The sequence below is a fragment of the Lissotriton helveticus genome, chromosome 8, assembly GCF_964261635.1.
Source record: "Lissotriton helveticus chromosome 8, aLisHel1.1, whole genome shotgun sequence".
Lineage (NCBI taxonomy): Eukaryota > Metazoa > Chordata > Amphibia > Caudata > Salamandridae > Lissotriton > Lissotriton helveticus.
The window spans coordinates 466,868,055-466,876,888 of NC_136069.1; positions in this window are offsets into that span (position 1 = coordinate 466,868,055).

The following is an 8,834-nucleotide window of genomic DNA, read 5'->3' on the forward strand; positions in this document are numbered from 1 at the left end:
TGGCTTCTGCCTTCATCAGTGCGGAAAAGCCATCGATGATTGGCCACAGTCTTTTAAACAGTCCTGCCATTTGATAGGTGTATCCTTGGCCAATGAACGGCCAGCAATGGGGCGTCTTCACTCCTGTTGTTTCTTGCCAATCGCAATGTTCATGGCGCACCCATCGCCGAAATCAAATGACATCTGCACTTGCTGTGGTCCTGTGTCCCCTCGCCTGCCGCTCCACACCTGTGAGTGCCCCACGTTTTAGAGAGACACTCCTGCTTTGTATAAGCAACGACCTCACTCGGTCGACAGTATCTGTTAGCGGCGTTTCTGGCAGCCCAAATTAATAGAAAGACACCATTCCACCCAGGGCCAGCCGAACACACGGCGGGTGCAACCGAAAAGCGGAGGTGGAACCGCTTTAAAGATCAACAAACACATGGCAACTTCGGTACACACACGGGGCATTAGTGGGCTTAATCGTATCCGCAGACGCGTTTCTGGCTTCTGCCTTCATCAGTGCGGAAAAGCCATCGATGATTGGCCACAGTCTTTTAAACAGTCCTGCCATTTGATAGGTGTATCCTTGGCCAATGAACGGCCAGCAATGGGGCGTCTTCACTCCCGTTGTTTCTTGCCAATCGCAATGTTCATGGCGCACCCATCGCCGAAATCAAATGACATCTGCACTTGCTGTGGTCCTGTGTCCCCTCGCCTGCCGCTCCACACCTGTGAGTGCCCCACGTTTTAGAGAGACACTCCTGCTTTGTATAAGCAACGACCTCACTCGGTCGACAGTATCTGTTAGCGGCGTTTCTGGCAGCCCAAATTAATATTCTAATCAGAGGTGGGGGAGATGGAATATTGATCCATTCATTTTCCAAAGGATATCTTGTAATCAAGGGGGAAAGGATCACTTGTCCTGATCAACCTTAGGTCTGCAGGATGGTTGGCGGGGGGAATTCTGTCCCAATATAAAGACCCTCATGCACGTGATGGGTATGGTGGTGTCTGAGAGCGGTATATCTTGATTCTCCGCTTTTATTTCACGTGTGTGCATAATCATCAGGTCTACTTAGGTTATGCAGCCTCCACCAGGAGGATTTTACCCAAGGTTGGTGCAGTAGTGAGCCAGAGATAAAAAGACCAGAGATCAGGAGAACAAAACTTTAATAGGTCTGATTTCGGGTCTGGTAAACTCAATAGTTGTGCATCCGATTTAACCCCCGCCTTTAGCCCGCTCCAATACCTCTACCGGCTGAAGGAAGTGTGCATTAGCAATGCGAGAGGTAAACGCAAGCGTAAACAACATTTGCATGCCACATGGCGCCCCCTATGATTACGGCGTTATCAGCTCACTAAGACGCGGAGTATGCCTTGCATGTCACGAATATATATGTCGGCTGATTTAATCACCCGCCCTGATAGAAACGACAAACTCACGACCATTATTGTCACGAGAGTTCACAAACGAATACACTCACGATACTATGATAGTCCAGCACTGCCACTCTGGAAGCATGCTATAGGACGGTGCCTGAGCATGGAGAGGATGCGAGAGTTGACACTCAAATGGACGCGAACGGTCTAAAAGTATTGCCATTTTTTAGTTGTTTATTGTAAAATGACAGCAGAAACTGCTGTGGGTGTGTGTCTCCCCCCCCCCGACCCCGTGTGTGTGTGTTACAACTATGTGTTTACTCATTACAGGTACCATAAGACCTCCAAGACTTAGAAACAGGTCAATAACCTTTTCTTCTCACCTTTTACACTGTATGATATTTTTTTGCACGTCATTTCACGGTCCTGAAGAATGCCCGTAAGTCCTAGTAGTAAGGCAATAGAGGCAGAAACATGTCGACCAATCTTTTAACTCCTTCGTTACTCAAAGTGCAACTGTAACTCCTAAACAAGTAAAATCGGATGCACAACTATTGAGTTTACCAGACCCGAAATCAGACCTATTAAAGTTTTGTTCTCCTGATCTCTGGTCTTTTTATCTCTGGCTCACTACTGCACCAACCTTGGGTAAAATCCTCCTGGTGGAGGCTGCATAACCTAAGTAGACCTGATGATTATGCACACACGTGAAATAGAAGCGGAGAATCAAGATATACCGCTCTCAGACACCACCATACCCATCACGTGCATGAGGGTCTTTATATTGGGACAGAATTCCCCCCGCCAACCATCCTGCAGACCTAAGGTTGATCAGGACAAGTGATCCTTTCCCCCTTGATTACAAGATATCCTTTGTAAAATGAATGGATCAATATTCCATCTCCCCCACCTCTGATTAGAAGATTATTAGCAGCGCACAGCTGTGGGAGTCTCTACACAAATCGGATCAAGAAATCCTGTTGACTGCCGAAGACATTCCAAGATGGCAGAGAACTTAGGATTAAGTTATTCCATTGAAGAGATTGATGCAATACTCGCAAGACCACCACCGTTCACGAACAGTGACCTCTCAGCAACCCTGTCCAGCTCAACTGAATGGGATGAACTGACGGAAATAAAAAAAGAAAGAGTCAGGACCGCCGTACACGGCATAATTATGACGGAGTACTTAAGAGTGAATGCGGCACCCAGAGGCCTCTGGGTCACCACAGCTCCAAGGATTTTCCTGAAAGATCTAGCTTTTAGAAAAGACTGGTCCGCAATTTCATGGAAATGCACAAGAGACTACCTGGCACTGATTATTAAAACAGCTTCAAGACTGGCAGATGAATTGACAATAAAAATCCGTATCCTAGAAACAAATCTGAACAACACAGTCGACATCGCCATATATAAAACAAAATTAGATGAAATCAATAAAGAAATGAGTGATTCACATGAGTACCTGGTACAGACTAAGCTACAGAAATTGGCCAAGGAACTTAAAAAGTTCTCCTTGGAGAAAGTACATCCCTACAGCAGTAAGGACTACAAGGCAGATGACAATGCTTCCAATAATGGGTCATATAGTAGTACATCAAGTAATAATTCTGACCAAGGAGGCCACAACTACAACCCAAGACAGAACCAACAAAGGAAAAGAGGTAACCGCCGTGGAGGCAACTCCTGGCGCCCACCTTTCTTCCAAATGGACAACCAAGGGATGCCCTTCCAGCCGTTCAATCCCCATTTTCAAGGTTGGATGAACCCATACTTCCAAGGCCCACAGATGATGAATCATCAGATGCAACCTCATGGTGGACAAAATTTCCAACCACGCATTCCCTTTTTTAGGGAATGGCCGCACGTCCGAGAGAACTCGGAGAAGAGGAGTGACCTGGTCCGACCAGACGAGACAGGTACAAACAAGGAGCGTAACCAAGGCCCAAACAGGAACATCAACGAATCCCTCATCGTGAACCTCACAGACCGAGCCTTAACAAAAGATGAGGAAAGCGTACTCAACAAGGGATTGGGATATGTCCCCACACCGAAACTGGACGTCTTCAAAACCAAGTGCGAAATGGCGGAATTCTGTCGAAAATTGAAACTGAAAGCTTTTTTCAAAGGAGAGGGACCCAGAAAAGAAGAAGGAGACACATCCCTAAAAAAGAAGTCTTCCTTCTGCCCCCTCAACTCTCAGGTCCCAATTGAAATTCAGACCTTTGAGCAAGCCATTTTCAAAGGGATTGACGATCTGGCTCGGGAAACAAGGAAACCATTCCAGAACATTACAAGATCGGAACAACTAGCGTTGAATGCATTGACGAGTGACAACAACATAGTCATCAAGCCAGCCGATAAAGGCGGAGGGGTAGTCCTTCTAACCAGTATAGGGTACAACCAACAGTGTATGGACCTTCTGTCAAATGACAAATTCTACAAAATCCTATCAACAGACCCGACACCAAGACTACAAACAACAATAGCCATGATGATAGAAGAAGGGGAGACCAACAACTGGATCTCCAAAAAAGAGGGGGATTACCTGAGAACCACTACACCAAGAACCCCCTACTTCTATTCCCTCCCTAAAACACACAAAGGACGAATACCACCACCAGGACGCCCGATAGTGTCGGGGATTGGTTCGATCCTCGAACCCCTTTCCCAGTTCGCCGACCAATATCTGCGGCCACTGGTTCAAAGCACTCCCACTTACTTAAGGGACACGAGGGATCTCTTGAACCAACTAAAAAACATCGAGTACTCACCAGAGACCATGCTCCTGGTGGGTTTCGATGTTGAAAGTCTATACACCAGCCTCCCCCAGGAGAAAACCATGGCAACCCTAGAGGATATACTATTCAACATCGCATGGCCACACAAAACCCCTAGGCACTTTGTTCTAGAATGTTGCCGGTTGGCCCTAATGGAAAACTTTTTCCAATACAGAGAGACACTATACCTACAGTGCCATGGGACATCGATGGGCAGTACATTTGCCCCGAGCGTGGCAGGGCTGTACGTGAGCTCCTTCGAGGAGACCCACATTCTGAATGAAACCAACAACCCCTACCATCATTGTATACGTTTTTGGAAACGATACATTGATGATATTTTTGTAATCTGGGAAGGAGACCATCAGACTCTATCAGCGTTCCACACATGGCTGAACCAAAGGGACGAATGCCTACAGTTCACTCACTGTGCTAACAACAGGAGCATCGATTTCCTGGACATAACTGTCTATGCTGCAGAGAACACTCTCCACACCCGAACATTCTTCAAAACGACTGCAAAAAATAGCCTGTTATCCTTTAACAGTTTTCACCCACGCCCGCTACGAGAGAACTTACCTTACAGCCAGTTCCTCAGGCTTCGGCGCAATTGCAGCAATCCTGGAGAATACAAAGAACAAGCGAATGACCTCTGTAAGAAATTGGAGAGGAGAGACTACCCGAAAAAGATCATCAATAATTGCAAGAAACGTGCAAGAAATCAAAACAGAGAGGCACTCCTTGAGATCACACCAAGAGAACCCGTGGAAGAGATACTTACATGTGTCACCACGTACAGCCCTATGACAAACAATCTAAAAAAGATGGTCAATAAGAATTGGCGCATATTGACATCGGGAGATCTGACCTGGCAGAAACCACGATTTGCAAATAAGAGGAGCAGAAACCTTAAGGATATCTTGGTCCATACAAGACCTCCCCCCAAAAAACCGAGAGAAAATCTCAACCCATGGGGCAATCCGCACGTGAAAGGACACTATCCATGTGGCTCATGCTCAGTTTGCAACCTCACAACAGCAACAAAAGAACTGCAACTCCTGCCAAATTTCAAATGGACTCTGAACAGCCATACGAACTGTAATACCACCCACGTGATCTACATGATTACATGCCCATGTAAGATGAACTACATCGGTATGACGTGCAGGAAAGCAAAACAGAGACTATGCGAACACAAGAGCAATGTGAAGTGCAAAAAGAGCACCACAAAAATGGCCACCCATTATTTGGAGAAGGGCCACACAACACTCGATTTGCAATGGGTGATCCTGGAAACCTTACCAAATAAAGACCACAATGCCGAAAGAATCCTTTTTGAAAAGGAGCAGAGATGGGTTCATAGACTGAAGACAGATACCGAAGGGCTGAATGACAACATACCCTGGCTCACGGTGGCAAGAAAATAGGGCCCCCACTCTGTACTCTAGGAATAAGTAGACTGACCCAGCGAGACTCACCTAGAGAAAATAAAAGGGCCATCTGAATATTGCAAATTACAGTTTATCACATAGAGAGAAAAGTTATTGGTACTTCTTCCAATGCGAACTAATTTACCACCTGCCGAAAAATTACAACAAGAACAATGTCAGGAATAAATGACAACCTCTGATATCATACAGACTCCGAAAGAAAAAGATCCCAACAAGTAATATGCTGTGGAGATCTGCACTATCGAAAGTAATGACCACGCGCAACAATGAATATTGCAATAAGATCTTTTACAAGTCTCCCGTCATGTAAACAAAAAAGACTGTGCATATATCACTCGATTGAAAAACATATGATTCGTCATAAAAACATCGCCCCGGTGTGCAGTAATTTTGCAAGGCTGCCTATCAATTTATTTGTTTTTTGAACCGTGAAACTTTCATCAAAATCACCGGAATGAGAAAAGAGGCACACTGTCTGTGTTTATTCACAATCACGTAACAGTAAACACCAATAGCCCAATAGGAATGCGCAGGGAACGCTAGCACCGCCCACAAGGCCGCTCCAGAAAAGTAACCCGGAAGGGACAGGAACCACTTCCGGTTCGGTAAGAGCAGAGCAGCGCGCACAATAGCGAGCTGAGGACGAGGCGAAACAGGTAGCAAGGAGATACCCTTCACCCGGTCTACTAAACCGCAAGTACCAACCAGCCGCTCTTACATTAATGCTTCCTCTTGTTTAACCCCCGCCTTTAGCCCGCTCCAATACCTCTACCGGCTGAAGGAAGTGTGCATTAGCAATGCGCGAGGTAAACGCAAGCGTAAACAACATTTGCATGCCACATGGCGCCCCCTATGATTACGGCGTTATCAGCTCACTAAGACGCGGAGTATGCCTTGCATGTCACGAATATATATGTCGGCTGATTTAATCACCCGCCCTGATAGAAACGACAAACTCACGACCATTATTGTCACGAGAGTTCACAAACGAATACACTCACGATACTATGATAGTCCAGCACTGCCACTCTGGAAGCATGCTATAGGACGGTGCCTGAGCATGGAGAGGATGCGAGAGTTGACACTCAAATGGACGCGAACGGTCTAAAAGTATTGCCATTTTTTAGTTGTTTATTGTAAAATGACAGCAGAAACTGCTGTGGGTGTGTGTCTCCCCCCCCCCCCCGACCCCGTGTGTGTGTGTTACAACTATGTGTTTACTCATTACAGGTACCATAAGACCTCCAAGACTTAGAAACAGGTCAATAACCTTTTCTTCTCACCTTTTACACTGTATGATATTTTTTTGCACGTCATTTCACGGTCCTGAAGAATGCCCGTAAGTCCTAGTAGTAAGGCAATAGAGGCAGAAACATGTCGACCAATCTTTTAACTCCTTCGTTACTCAAAGTGCAACTGTAACTCCTAAACAAGTAAAATCGGATGCACAACTATTGAGTTTACCAGACCCGAAATCAGACCTATTAAAGTTTTGTTCTCCTGATCTCTGGTCTTTTTATCTCTGGCTCACTACTGCACCAACCTTGGGTAAAATCCTCCTGGTGGAGGCTGCATAACCTAAGTAGACCTGATGATTATGCACACACGTGAAATAGAAGCGGAGAATCAAGATATACCGCTCTCAGACACCACCATACCCATCACGTGCATGACGGTCTTTATATTGGGACAGAATTCCCCCCGCCAACCATCCTGCAGACCTAAGGTTGATCAGGACAAGTGATCCTTTCCCCCTTGATTACAAGCCCAAATTAATAGAAAGACACCATTCCACCCAGGGCCAGCCGAACACACGGCGGGTGCAACCGAAAAGCGGAGGTGGAACCGCTTTAAAGATCAACAAACACATGGCAACTTCGGTACACACACGGGGCATTAGTGGGCTTAATCGTATCCGCAGACGCGTTTCTGGCTTCTGCCTTCATCAGTGCGGAAAAGCCATCGATGATTGGCCACAGTCTTTTAAACAGTCCTGCCATTTGATAGGTGTATCCTTGGCCAATGAACGGCCAGCAATGGGGCGTCTTCACTCCCGTTGTTTCTTGCCAATCGCAATGTTCATGGCGCACCCATCGCCGAAATCAAATGACATCTGCACTTGCTGTGGTCCTGTGTCCCCTCGCCTGCCGCTCCACACCTGTGAGTGCCCCACGTTTTAGAGAGACACTCCTGCTTTGTATAAGCAACGACCTCACTCGGTCGACAGTATCTGTTAGCTGCGTTTCTGGCAGCCCAAATTAATAGAAAGACACCATTCCACCCAGGGCCAGCCGAACACACGGCGGGTGCAACCGAAAAGCGGAGATGGAACCGCTTTAAAGATCAACAAACACATGGCAACTTCGGTACACACACGGGGCATTAGTGGGCTTAATCGTATCCGCAGACGCGTTTCTGGCTTCTGCCTTCATCAGTGCGGAAAAGCCATCGATGATTGGCCACAGTCTTTTAAACAGTCCTGCCATTTGATAGGTGTATCCTTGGCCAATGAACGGCCAGCAATGGGGCGTCTTCACTCCCGTTGTTTCTTGCCAATCGCAATGTTCATGGCGCACCCATCGCCGAAATCAAATGACATCTGCACTTGCTGTGGTCCTGTGTCCCCTCGCCTGCCGCTCCACACCTGTGAGTGCCCCACGTTTTAGAGAGACACTCCTGCTTTGTATAAGCAACGACCTCACTCGGTCGACAGTATCTGTTAGCGGCGTTTCTGGCAGCCCAAATTAATAGAAAGACACCATTCCACCCAGGGCCAGCCGAACACACGGCGGGTGCAACCGAAAAGCGGAGGTGGAACCGCTTTAAAGATCAACAAACACATGGCAACTTCGGTACACACACGGGGCATTAGTGGGCTTAATCGTATCCGCAGACGCGTTTCTGGCTTCTGCCTTCATCAGTGCGGAAAAGCCATCGATGATTGGCCACAGTCTTTTAAACAGTCCTGCCATTTGATAGGTGTATCCTTGGCCAATGAACGGCCAGCAATGGGGCGTCTTCACTCCCGTTGTTTCTTGCCAATCGCAATGTTCATGGCGCACCCATCGCCGAAATCAAATGACATCTGCACTTGCTGTGGTCCTGTGTCCCCTCGCCTGCCGCTCCACACCTGTGAGTGCCCCACGTTTTAGAGAGACACTCCTGCTTTGTATAAGCAACGACCTCACTCGGTCGACAGTATCTGTTAGCGGCGTTTCTGGCAGCCCAAATTAATAGA